The sequence below is a fragment of the Tamandua tetradactyla genome, chromosome 22 (assembly GCF_023851605.1).
Source record: "Tamandua tetradactyla isolate mTamTet1 chromosome 22, mTamTet1.pri, whole genome shotgun sequence".
Taxonomy (NCBI): Eukaryota; Metazoa; Chordata; class Mammalia; order Pilosa; family Myrmecophagidae; genus Tamandua; species Tamandua tetradactyla.
The window spans coordinates 43,998,459-44,012,889 of NC_135348.1; the positions used below are offsets into that span (position 1 = coordinate 43,998,459).

General features: G+C 36.6%; 1 protein-coding gene across 12 annotated transcripts in view; it reads left to right on the forward strand.

Annotated features, from left to right (window-relative positions):
* Window positions 1–504: 504 nt before the first annotated feature.
* The window catches only part of LOC143666354 (uncharacterized), a 209,526-nt gene continuing 195,599 nt past the window's right edge, over window positions 505–14,431 (forward strand). For all 12 annotated transcript variants that reach the window (XR_013167549.1, XR_013167547.1, XR_013167554.1 and 9 more), the window contains exon 1: window positions 505–698. The gene's annotated coding sequence lies outside the window, so the exon portion shown is untranslated. The remainder of the gene's footprint in view (window positions 699–14,431) is intronic.

The window sequence follows — 14,431 nt, forward strand, 5'->3', positions numbered from 1 at the left end:
TCACGTCCTTTACAGGCTAGCAGTACACCCTTCGGTGGTTATATAATCTCTTTTGGGCTCGGCTTTCTCATCTTTGAAGTAAGAACAACCAGTAACCCCTTCTTACTAAAAGGTGTAATGCGTGCGCATCACTTGGAACAATGCCTGGCACACAGCAGACATTCGAGAATGAATAGTTGTTTTCCCTGTTGCTGTTCACTCCCAACAGGCTTTCTGTCTTGCCACTGTGAAGTTATGGCATTAAGTATTTCACAACTTTTAAAAACAAGTCAAATAGCCAAATAGTCCTTGTCTATTTCATTGATACAATGGGATTACTATGATTAAACCCAAATATTATGCTTAATATTTGGCTAGAATTTATTAGTTTTGTTGATTAAGCATTTAATACAGATGTCTATTCTCAAGACACGCACAAAGATGACCAAGGTAAGTTTGTTTATGAGAAGTGTAGAGTCTGCTGGGAGAAGACAAACATAGATTCAATCACTGAACAAACTCTAGTAAGTATATTGGTTGGGATGTGCACCAAATGACATGCCAGCCTGGGGAAGGTCACTTCGCTGAGATCAGGAAAGTTACAGAAAACGTCACAGTCTACTGAAATGATATTTGAACTGGCCAAATCTTAGATGGCTACACAGAGAGAGGAGAGGCTGGGAGAAGGTGGCTAGTCCCTATGGCCTGCTAAAAGTCTGGTAAGTTCCATTTTTACAAGGTTTTCTAAGCCTTGATTAACAGATTCTGGCAAATCTGTTCTTAAATGAAAAGAATCAGCTAAGGTTCTTTTAAGGTGAAGGTAAAGGGGGATTTTCAGCTAAAGTTCTAAGTCTCTAGGAAATTTTGGTAACAGGGATCCCAGAGGGCCTGGATTTACTTTGCGTGGGCAGTGTCTTTAGGTGGTGCTTGTTCATTGTGTGACTTTCTGATACTTTTTATTTAAGGGAAAAGACTTTATAAACTTTGAAGAACTACACAACTTAAGCTGCTATTTTTATTTTGAAATGAAACTAATGAATCATACATAATATTAAAATTTGCTGATACAAACTCATTCAGAGAAATTATAGGAAGCATAGTCCCTCCATGCCAAGCTGTAAGGTTGTAGAAATCAGGAATCATGGCTTATTATTATATTTTGTCTTCTCCAGAGCAATGTCTTAACAATGTTTCTAATTGTATAATTTACATTCACCAACATTCTTGAATGTACTAATTTTTGTCTCTGTCGTATTTCCCAAAGCTGAACTTTATAGAAAATAGTTATGCCATCAATACTTTCATAATTCAGTTTAATTGAATCTGTTAAGTAAAGTTCCTCTGAGAAAAAAGAGTGTCTATTCTGACCTGATTGAATGTCTTAAGAAACAAAAATCAATCATATAGTGAATCCTTCAGCCAGAAATTCAGTATCTTCACTCCCTTAATCTATGATAATACTAATGACGTCAAAATTAGCAATATAAGTAGGTCCTTACTAATTCATCACTCTGTGTCAGGCACCAGTGTTTGGATTAGTTCAGTTCATCGTAAACTCTGAGGCACATTACTGCTGGCAACTTCATTGTATAAATACAGCAACTCAGGCACGAAGACGTTAAACTGCAAACGCTGAACTGAGGCAGTTGGACTCCAGATCTGAAGTTATTCTAATTTTTAATTTTTTGAAATAGGTGACATATGCTCATTTGGAAACTCTATGTGCTCATAACAATCTCTCCCTGTTTCTCAGACTTCGATTTTTTTTTTATCAGTGCTATTCTACCATTTTAAGATTAAATGTCCTTATTATAGGTAGGACAGTAAAAAATACAATAGAATAGGTCTGCATTCTCTCCATCAGGACTGTCTAAAGTCCACGATTTTAATTCTAAAATATCCTGAACTTCCTATTTTATTGTCAAACCTGCGCTAATCTAAAAATTTTCCTCAAACTCTGAGAACCGCTGGGAAAAGAAAACTCCACATTCATGTGGATTTGGGCCAATAAAAATGTAAGGTCTTCAACTTTAGTTGTATTTATAAATTTCCTTTCTGCAGGTGACTCTTTGGCTATTCAAAACCTTTCAGTGTCTACTCCAATCTAACACTCACCGTCTCCCAATCCCTGCCAGAAAAGAATCTTGCTTCCTCATTCAGAGTGGCAAGAGAACAGAGCGTGCCTCACTCGGCAGGTTCCATGTCATGTCAGACTTATCACATTCTTTCCTCCTGTGCATGAAGAGAGCTGCTGACATTGACAATGCAGAGCTCAGTAGATATTCATCTATATAAATATACATATATATATATGTATATCTCAGTATATACATCTCAATATAGAGTAAAAATTCCATGTGGTTTTAGTTTCCAGAATTGTACAATGATCAAAAGCACAAACTCTGACTTCTTGGGTTCATACTGGGGTGCAAATATGATTATGTGACATGATCTTTAACCACCCCTGATGCAGATTCATCATCTGTAAAATTGGGATAATAATTGTGGTTACCTCACTGGGTTACTAGGAGGACAAGAGAGTAAATATGTGCAAACTGCTTGGAACGGGGCCTAGTATATAATTAGAGGAATGGGAATTAGTACTTTGGTTACTTGTCCTTCAAGAATCAACTCCAAGTTTTTCCTGTTCTGTGCAGTTGCCTCTGATTCACCGGGTTGTAGACTTAAGTTACTTTCTCTAGTTCTGTAATTCCATGGTTCCTTGTGCTTTTAGTTTTATTACTAAAATACCTACCACCTTAAATTATATCTAACACTATATAGTAGTAAAGCTCTTAAGGGCAGAGTTTGTGTTTTATCTTTGTTTACCGACCACTTTCTTCCACCAATTCAGGCCCTAAAAACTCATTGAGTAGAGGGATTAAAATGAGATTGTGAAATTAGTGCTAATTGACAACTGAAGAACAAATGTAATATTATTAACATGGAATAATTCAGCTCTTCCAGATATTCAATAAGTATCCAGAGCACTTATGTCTAATTGATAGTGGAGAAGGGTTTTTGTAGTATTCGTGTGGTCAAATGTGGAGCATGCATAAAGCATTTCTGTAATATGAATATAAAAAAATGGCTGTACCAGAAAAGCAGTATTGCATTTATTTGAGTTGCAAGCTGAACTAGTGCCATCTTTCAAGGGGTGCTGTTTTGACCTTGAATGAACAAGGCAGACAAACTAGGATTATTCACTCTTGTGTTTCAGGCAAATATTTTCTCAAAAATGAGTAGAGTCTAACACTTCGCATAAAAAAAATGGATGTATTTGCTGACTGTGATAGAATTCAAGTTATCAAAAAAACATTAAAATTTGGAAAACTATTATTGACCACTATGAGTTTGGCAGTTTTCAATACCGAAAGACTTTTCTGATGAGATTGGTAATAATACTAACAGATGGAAATTTTGATATTATTTAATGAAATATATATCAGAATTCCAACATCTGGAAGATCTCTATGACTCAGTGAATTTTCCATATGGCTAATCTATATGATTTTACAAAATACCCATGGTAAAGGATCTATTAAAAGTACCAGTTGGACCAGGCGGGCCACAGCGGCTCAGCGTTCTCGCCTGCCACCCAGAGACTTCAATCCTGGATGTGTGCCTGCCCATGTTAAAAAAACAAAAGAACAACTCCGTGGTTTAAAAAAAAAAAAGTGCAAGTTAGACCAATGGGTTTTAATGTGAGGGAGTTTAAAAAGTTTATAGCTGTGATTACAGACTGCATAGTACAATTAGCATTTAACAAACAACCGCTTGTCGAGTTTTAGTGAAATATTGAAGAAGAATATACACAATTATCTGAAAAGACAGCTAAAAAATGCCTCCCTTTTCCAATTACGACTCTTTATGAGACTGGACTTTCTTCCTGTACTTCAACCAAAACCATATCACAACCCATTAAATACAGAAACAGATCTAAAAAGCCAAATGTCCTCTATTAAGGCAGACAGTTTAAAAGATTTGTAGAGATGTTAAATAATGTCTCTATTCTCACAAAAGATTCTTTTTAAAAAAAATCGAAGATACCTATTGAAACATTTGTCTCATCCAACTTCACCCATCATCACTGTGACTGGTCTGTTTAATCTTTCACCCTCGGCTCCCCTCAACCACACCCTCACTTAAGGGTAGTAAGAAAATTTTGGACGTGGTACCACGTCACTGGTATGTGATTTACTATGTACATCCATATCTTATGTTCCCAAACTCTTGTACTTTAAAATATTGCATCCCAACAACAACAACAAAAGTTTATTCCACAAAAATATCATTTATAGTCACATGGAGTGGATTTAGTATTGTTATTCAAAATCATGTAAAATGCATATTGTAAAAATTTTATTTCAATTCCTAGTATGCTAAGTATTGATAGACATAAACAAAGAGTCTTTGGGATCCTCAATGATTTTTAGAGTGTAAAAGGATCCTGAGACCAGTAAGTTTGAGAATCGCTGCCATAGATAAATGGTTCAGGCAGCATTGCTGAAGCATTTGGAGAGGGAAATCTATTTTAGGCTGTTTGAAAGTTTCTGTTCATGCCCAGATATGTTTTGGAAAGAAGATGGAACACCCAGACTGAAGGATTCTTTTATCCAGGGTCTCTTTTCAAGCTAGCACTTGTGTAGAGGTACAGCCCCATGGTTCTGATGAAACTGTACAAAAGGGGACACTATCCTCACTCTTGCTTCATTATGTGTAAAGTATTAAAGCCGTGTACCAAATTCCGTGGTGCGAAAAACAATGAAGGATTACGAAATTCTCTGGCCTATTAGCCTTTCTCATTGGCTTGTTCACTTTATGCTTGTCTGTTTTATCATTTGATTAACAAGTTTGAAGGAGCATTCAGTTGATGTACGCACCTGAGTGCAGGCAGCGGACAAGTTGTCTATTCTATTAGAGAAAGAAATTGTTGATCTGAGAAAGAAAATTTGTGGTAAGGACTTGTTTATCAGGGTGAATATTATAAAATAGAGTATAGAATTTTTAGCATCAGGGAGACATGTTATAAAATGTTGGGACCATAAATACCTGCAAGGGTTAAATTAAATCACATGCTGCTGTACAAATTTTGTTACCCATCTCTCCGGCCTCCCTTCCGTTTCCTGCTTTATGTTCCTATTAGGAAAACCACTTCAAGGATATAGAAGCTAGTTTTTGATGTCAAGGTGACACATCCCTTGTTTCTTTTTATTGAGCAAAAGGTCTGAGACTTTCATTAGTCCCTAATGAGAGTTCTCAAGGAGTCCAGCTATTGATTTCCTCAGATTCCTTTCCTGTCTTTTCCTGTAAATGTACACGCTAGCCGCCAGCTTTCCTCCTCCAGGGCCCTCACTCTGTTCTCAGGAGGTAGGCAGACACTCAGCTAGAAATGCGACCTTTACAATGCCTATGTGATGTAAAAGATGATTCTCTGTTCTTTAAAGATTTTTTTCTCTTCCTATGTAGCTGGAATAAATAACTGGAATGTCCGAATAATTATAGCATGTTTGGATAAGCAGTTACCAAAACTATTCAACCCCTGGTTATTCTCAGTGGTGAGAGGGAAATGGGCTCAACACCCGCACGAGGCTAGCATTTAAAATCTGCTTAGTGATTTCTAAATAATAACAGTAATTATACTTCCTGGTTTATGTACATTGTCCCTGCATGTATGTTAAGGATTTATAAAAGTTCATGAACTCTTTGGAATCCAGAGGATAATAAATTGGCCATGTATGAAAGAGAAACTGTACAGTCAACTTTTCTGGAAGTTTTTCCTTCCATAAAAAGTTTAAGATAAAATTTACAGCTAATTCCTTGCAGTTTCCCGCATTCCTGATTTCGATTCCTGCACAGAATGCCTTTTGCCTCAGCTTTCTCTTCTGTGAAATGGGAGGAGTGATCCCACAGGCCCCAGATGAAAAGACAATTCGCGAGGAAGAGTTTGCAATTTAAATACTAATTATCCCTCCAATCCCCACCCCCCAACTATACTAAAACAAAATAACACAAAGTAGCAATAGAATTAAGAAATGATACATATTCCGGATTCTGATTTAAGTGGAGGTAAGAACAAAATATCCAAAGACAAAAGACAAGAATATGAGTTTAAGTTCTGCTAACTCAGTTTTCCTCATTTAAAATGGGACTAAGAATAAATATCTCGTCAAATTACTGTGTGAAAACGCTGACATACTCTAAAAGCTCTGAGGCTAGTAGGTAAAGTTACCACGGACCTTCTCTTTAGCAGTTCAAAGTCTCATCATCCTTCAAGACTTAGACCAAAAATCATTGCTTTTCATGAGAATGCCTGCTTCCATTCAGTCTCAAATGGGCACACACAGCTCAGTCAGACATTAATCATTAATTCCTTCATGGTATGGATTATAGAATGATTGTATGGTGTTATTTGATTTTTCCAGTATTCATTGTCTCTCAAGCCAAATTATTCGATCTTTAAAGATATTAACAATATCCTATTTTTCCTTAGGTCCTTTATTACATGTAGTGTTTTGTACATAATTAAATGCATTACAATTATTTTCTGATTATTGTGTAACTGATAGGCCTCATACAATTTTCAAAAATGCATGAGACACTCTTACGGAGTTAAGACACCATAGAAGAAATACTTACTTGTGAAATCAACTTGCCTCTTTTGCGAGAGAGGTATTTCAGAATTAGAAAGAACTACACAAATCATCTAGTTTAAGTTTGCATTTTATCAGTGAGAAAACTAGAGCCTGGGAAGATTTTGTGCATCAAAAGAATCAATCTTTAAATGATCATTCATTTCATACTAGACTACTAGCTATCATTTCATGGCTTTATGTAATCATTTAAAACCCATGTTCAATTGATGTGTATCTTATAAAAGATACATATGAGCTCATATGACATTTGAGTTTCCTTATGGTTTTATCCTTCCTTTCCAGAAACTCAGAGAACAAGAAAACATGGTGAATAACAAAATGCATATTGATTTGGGACTTTAAACTCATAAACTGACCAATCTAGCTCTCAAGACAATTTAATATCTATAAACTACTTTCTTTCTTAGCAGGGGAAATCATTTCTTTGTTCACTTTTTTCTCCTGAGAACAAGACAAGCTTTTGGGAAAATTCTGTGAAAGGATAAGGAAAACATAACTTAAAATTTGGAATTTCATACCTGTCATATGAAGATTCCAGGCCTAGGAAATACAATCCTGGATGACTTATAGGGATGAGAAAGATGTGCCAAAAAAAACCATTGTTTCAGAAATAAGAAATCGGTCCCTGTTATCTTTATATCTATCATATCACAGAACATTGATTCATTGTGAAGTTAAACTTGAAATTCTATTCCTCTTCTTCTGTACAATTGTACTCAACCTATGAATAAATATAAACCATTTAAAAACACAAGAAATTTCAGACCTCATAGGTCTAACAAAAGAACAATCCCTTATATTTATATTTTTATGCTGTGAGCATTAAATGTGAATTTTTTTCTTAAACTATGGGAAAAAATTGTATCACTCATCAAAAATTGAGGGAAAATGTTTTTTTTTAAGCTCAAAAGCCATGGTAAGATCAAGGAGTTCATTTTTAAAATACAATCTATATTAGTTTAGGTTCCCCAGGGAAACTAAACTTACAGGAGATATGTATAAAGTAAATATTATAAGATTTATTATAGGAATTGTCTCATGCAACTGTAGCAGTTGGCAAGTCCAAATTCCAGAGGGCAGGCCACAAGCTGGGAAGATTTTCAATGAATTCCCCAGGTGAAGCTGGCTCACTGAAATAGGATGGAAGTTCTCCTTTCTCATTGTTGAAATCTTCACTCCTTCTTCGAACGCCTTCAACTATTTGGATGAGATTTCTCTCATTGTGGAAGGCAGTCTCTTCAGTCATCTGTAGATGTAATGGGCCGTACATGCAATCAATGGACTGATGATTTAGGCCCATGATGTATCCTCACAGTAACAATCAGTCCAGTACTTTTTTGACCAAACACTGGATACCATAACCTGCCCATGTTGACACATAAATTCAACCATCACACCATTTTTTGATAAAATATCAATTTTCTGCTGCAGAAATGATTTCATTGAATCTTAGAACTGTGCCTTAAAAATTAGTCTGCAGTGAAGACTCCTACATTCTATGCTCCTTACGCTTACCTCTCATTGACCCATAGTATTTCAATCTACCCAATTTTTGCCCTTTATTTTCTACTATTATTTATTTATTTTTATCCTTATTTATTTATATATTTTTACTCATCTGTTCATACCTTAGATAAAAGGAGCATCAGACACAAGGTTTTTACAATCACACAGTCATATTGTAAAAGTTGTATAGTTATATGGTCTTCAAGAATCAAGTTACTAGAACACAGCTCAACAGTTTCAAGAACTTCCTTCTAGCCACTCCAATACACCTTAAACTAAAATGGGATACCTATATAATGCATAAGAATAACCTCCAGGATAACCTCTCAACTCTGTTTGAAATCTCTCAGTCATTGAGACTTTATTTTGTCTCATTTCTTTCTTCCTCCTTTTGGTCAAGAAGTCTTCATCAATCCCATGATACTGGGTCTGGGCTCATCCCCAGGACTCAGGTTCTACATTGCCAGGGAGATTTATACCCCTGGGAATCATGTCCCATGTAGAGGGGAGGGCAATGAATTCACCTGCATATTGGCTTAGAGAGAGAGACCATATCTGAGCAATGAAAGAGGTTCTCTGGGGATGACTCTTAGGCATAATTACCAGTAGGCTTAGCTTCTCCTTTGCAGAAATAAGCTTCATAGGGGCAAGCCCCAAGACTGAGGGCTCAGGCTATTAAATTGGTGTTTCCACTGCTTGCAAGACTATCAGGAATTCCCCAGATGGGGAAGTATAATATTTCCTCCTTTCTCCCCAGTCATGCAAAGGGGCTTTGCAAATGCTTTTTCATTCTCTGTCCAGATTACTCTGGGACATATCAGGACATCACATTAACCTGGACAAACCAGCAAGATCTCATGTCCTATTCAAGATTCCATGTAATCATGGTGTTCAAGTAAACTGACCATACAAGCTAAGTTAAATAATATGCTACCCCAAATATAAATTTTGCACCAAATAAACATCTTTCCCTTTGGTCTCACACAGAGGTTGAAGCTTGGAAATATGGGTCATATCATCTTTTGTATATTTTTAAACACTAAAAATAACAAACAGATTTTATCCTTCACAGACAAAAAAGAGACAATGATGGACTCTATTTCAGGAAATTATTTAATAAACTGAGAATTATCAGCTCTGTTCATCAAATGTCCACTCTACTGGTGATTATGAGACAAAAATAAAAAATAAATATACAACATAATATGGAGAAATTTCAAATATCATATAAGATCTATACTCATTTAAAGCATACCCAGTTAAAGTTAATTATAAGTTAAAGTTAAAAAGTGAACATAGAATTAAAAAAATCAAACCTTGTCCCTATTTTTAAAAGAAGCAATTTAAAAAGCATTTGGTGTATGATGATGATAATGATTTCTGCATAAAATTATGCAGACACAATTATAATGTGTATTATAAAAAACCGTTTCCTGGGTTTCCCATTAAAGCATCAGATTTAGCGTTAGGGACATGAGTAAATAACAACATTTTAAAAAGATAAATGCACTCAATTGAGGTTGAGATTATAAAAATGAAAAAAATCAGGTTGAAAATTGCACATTTTCTGATGATCTCCTTAATGAATTTTTCTAGTACAGCAAATGAAACCTACCTCAAGTGCAAATGCTTGACTGCTCCTTTGGCACACACATTTTTGTTTTGCAACCACAATAAGAGAGATGAAATGCTGCTGGGGATTGTAAGGGGAAAGATAATCCCACATATCAAGAGTTTCTGCTCAACTTGCTACATTTAGTATCAAAAAATGGAAATCTGAGGCTTACTGAATTCTGAAGCCAAGAAATTGAGGGGGAAAGAAAACTTTTGTCCTGTTTTTTTTAAAGAAGAACTTACATTCTCCTTTAGTAATCTTGTCTACTTCCAAGGCACTAGATAGCTATAATAGGATTAACTTCAAGACAGTTTTAATAAACAGTGTTATTAAGTTATTGGGTTCATGCTATATCTTATATACACAGACAAATGTTTCTTATGGTTTAATTGCAGATTGGAATTTCAGTCTTGTAGGAGGTTTTCAAATGTAATAATCATAGAGTTAAAGGAAATTTTTCTAGTGCAACCTTTTTCTTTTCCCCAGTCAACTGCATTTGAAGGATGACATTTCCATTTGTTTGGTATAAGATATCTTAAAATAGCACATATTAACTAGGAAAACGTAACAAACTGAACTGAGTTTGGAGTTAAGGTAGATCTAAATTTTACTCTGCATTTTTTGCATCCACATTTCTCTAAATATATCACATTAAGTAATTCCTCTGAGCCTCAGTTTCTCAACAAGAATGAAAATATTAATAATAATCTTAGTTCTTAGTCGGAAGAGACTGACACTGACTTTGACTAATAATGAGAAAATTAGTCTAATAATAATTGTGGACATTCATGATGTTCTTTCTACATGCCAAGGATCTTTTAAATGCTCCATACTCATCAAATCCCCACACTATTATTATTACTCCTTTTCGTAGATAAGGAAACTGAAGCATGCAAAGATTCAATTATTAACTCAAGGTCACATAACTAGGAAGTGTGTACATTTATCCTCATATATCCTGGCTCCAGACCAATATTCTAAGTGGCATCTCTAGTATATTAGTGAAATGATATGGAGTACCTGAGAGGAATATTAAAGCGGCTGGAATCAGACTCAAGGCTAAGCCACCAGGAGCAGTGCTGAGCACCAGGCTGTTTGGAAACCATTGTAGCCACCACCAAATGGCAGTTAGAAGTTCTAAATTTGCATGCTGCAGCCACTTAGGAACCAAGAGTTTGAATTTTCTGTGTCTTCCACAGAATAAGTGGAAGTTTAAATAAGTAAGTTAGGTCTTTAAATAAGTAAGTTAGGTCTTGAAATTTCTCTTCAGTTTAGAATTGGATACTCTCCCAAAACCTCTTGCCTCATAAAACCCTGGGCACAGTTGTCTTGGAACTGACAAAAGTCAGAACGTAGTTCAAAAATCTAAACTTTTTGAGTTGCTCCCTATAATAGGAAAAAAGAAGCACAAAGTCTGAAATCCATTATATACCTATTTCTTATGAGAATACAAATAAATGCAAGTACTTGGAATGATGCGTTTCTTTTCTGCAGAAAGCTTTTGATTGTTATGATGTTGGGCTCTGTCCTTGGCCTCTCCTTGGTGGGTGTTCACGCTAACCTGGAAGGACATTCACGGAACACTCCTGTCAAGTGCAGGCCTGATCCAATTCTGGGAATGACAAGGAATAAGATACCCTACCTGTTAGATGCACTCAACATCAAACAGTGAAACTAAACAGACAAATGAAAGGTCCAGTGTTAGAAGGCAAGCAAGTCCCACTGCACAGGCCCATAATGTGTAAGTAAGAGCTTAGCTTTGGATGCAAAGCTGAAGAGTCACATGACAGCATGAAGCAATTCGAGAACCAAGGGGATAGATAGTAGAACTGACCCAGAAGCAAAGATGAAATTTGAGAGAACAGTTGAAATACTAAAGTGGTCTCCAGAGGGTATGACAAGCCCAAACCTAATGGCTCTCAGGCTTCTTCTGAAGTGGCAGAAGGGCAGCAGCTGGGCACCTGGCCAGTGGTAGGACGCCCTGAGGGTGGGAAGGTGTGGAAGTTAGGGTTCCAAATAGGTCACAGCCTTAAAAAGGAGGCCAGGGTATTGACAGTAACTTGACATTACTAGGTGGTTAGGAATTAAAATCTGATTTTATCAATTGGTCCAATGTGGGTGAGGGAATTTTGAAACTTTCGACCAGGAAAATGCGTGCTGTGTAACCTAACGTCACTTGCATGTGGACAGCTGTAGCAATAATGGAAACAGTGCCCTGTATTGACCGCTACTGCGTGCCAGGCACTGCATCGGTGCTTTCTACCTGTCACCTTGTTTAATGCGCACAATGACAGTACGATAAGAGAATCAGCGTCTCCATTTACAGGTAACGATGTTGGGATCAAGTGATATGCTCAAGGATACAGAGCAATCACCCTAGTTGGGATTAATTTAGTCTGCTTGGTTCCATGATCTTTACAGTCAGTGATGCGGTCTGAATTCGATTGGCCAAAAATATAACTCATGGGGTGACTTAGCAGCCTGGCACTGTGCCTGGGCCCCCAGGCCCTCACACTGCATGCGGGACTCCTGGACCCCCCAGGCAGGAGGAGAGCATGGATGCTGAGGAACAGGGTGGACATGACCCTCCAAACGGAAGACATCAGTGACACTCCTTCAAGTAGCTGAAGAAAGACATCAAAGCAAATCCTCCATGAAAACAAAAATACAAGGAAAGGCATGACTAACTAGCAGTATCTATAAAATAGACATAAGTTAAAAACAGCAGGCTTTACGTACCCTCGCTGTATGACTGAGTTGCTTAAAAATCCAACTACCTGATGAGTCTTCGTTAGTAGAAACATATCTGTAACTAGAAGAAGGAAGAGCCTGATTTATTCTGCTTATGATGGAAAGCCACCCTTGAGGTTTTAGTTTGCACCAGAGTTTCAGAGGTAGAATTGTTGCATACAGAGGAGAAGGCAGCTGTAGAGAAAGAATTTGATACCATCCACATACACTATGACTGCAAAGATTAAGAACGTTTGGTTTGGACAGAGGAAAAGTCAGGAGAGATGTACTAATTGTGTTCATCTATATTTGAAGGATGGCCAAGCAGATAAGATTTGTGCTACTGTGGTCTTGGAGAGTGTAACTAGAATCAGAAGGAGAAAATATGAGGAGGTAGGCGTTGGTTCATATCTAGTGAAATGGAATACTTTTATGTTTGCTTTTGTTTTGTGTTTAGAATAACTACCCAATGAATGCAAAGGTACATTCTCTTTGAAAATTTCAAATAATGACAGAGATACCTGGAGAAAATTTGAGAGCTCCTTTTCAGAACTCCATCTCACTACTTATTAATAGACATTATTTTAGTGCAGTTTTGGGTTTAAGAAAAGTTGTGCAGAAAGTACTGAGAGTTCCCATATAACTCTTCCTAACACAGTTTCCCCATTAGTAACATCTTACAATACTCTCATAGGTTTGCTACAATTGAGGAACCAATATTCAATCATTATTATTAATAAAGTCTACAGTTTTACATTAGGGTTCACTCTTTGTGTTGAACAGTTCTCTGGGTTTTGACAAATCGTGTACCCACTATTATGGTATTACAGAATAGTTTCACTGTCCTAAAATGCCCTATTGCTTCACGAATTCACCTTTCGCCCCTCCCTGGGACCCCCTGGCAACCACTGATCTTTTTACTAACTCTATAGCCTTTCCCAGAATACTATATAGTTGGAATTGTAGAGTTTGCAGCCTTTTCTGCCTACCTTTTTTCACTTTGTGATACCCATTTATGGTTCCTGCATGTCTTTGTGCAACTTGATAGCTCATTTCCTTTTTAGTGCTGAATAATATTCCATTGTTTGAACGTACCACAGTTTATTCATTCACATATTGAAGGGCATCTTGGTTGTTTCTGGTTTGGAGCAATTATGAATAAAGCTGCTATAAACATTTGTGTGCAGGTGTTTATGTAGACATAAGTTTTCAATTCTTTGGGGTAAATGCTTAGGAATGCAATTGCTGGATCATACAGCAAATATATATTTAGCTTTGCAAGAAATGGCCCAACTGACTACAGGAGCGGCTGCACCATTTTCCGTACCCACCAGCAGTGAATGACTGCTCCTGCTGATCGACCTGCTCACCAGATTTGTTAGTGTTAGTGATTTGGACTTCAGCCATTCTAATAGGTGTGTAGTGGTATCTCATTGTTTTAACTTGAATTTCCTTAGTGACGTGTGATGTTGAGCATCTTTTCATATGCTTATTTGCCATCTGTTTGTTTTCTTTGGTGAGTTGTCTGTTCAAATCTTTTGCCTATTTTGTAATTCATTTGTTTATTCTCTTAGTGTTGAATCAAATTCACTACTTTTTTCGCAGTTTCTTTTGTGGTATAGAAATTTTAACTTTTTAAGTAGTCAGAAATGTCAACCTTTTAATTTAAGCCTTCTGAGTTTTTGGATCTTTTAATGAGATCATTGAAGTCAATATTATTATACATTCATCATTCTGTTTAGCTCCATGATCTTAATGGAATCATTTATTTGTATTTTGTGAGGCTGTCATTGATTTTTGCTTATTTTCAGATGTCTAGCTGATCATTATAGTTTACTGGCTAGAGTGTGAAGGAGAGGAGAACCAGGGTTGGTGAGCCGTACTCTCAGGCAGACATTCTACCAGATGGATATTCTCTCACTTCTCCTCAGTATTGTAACCCCAA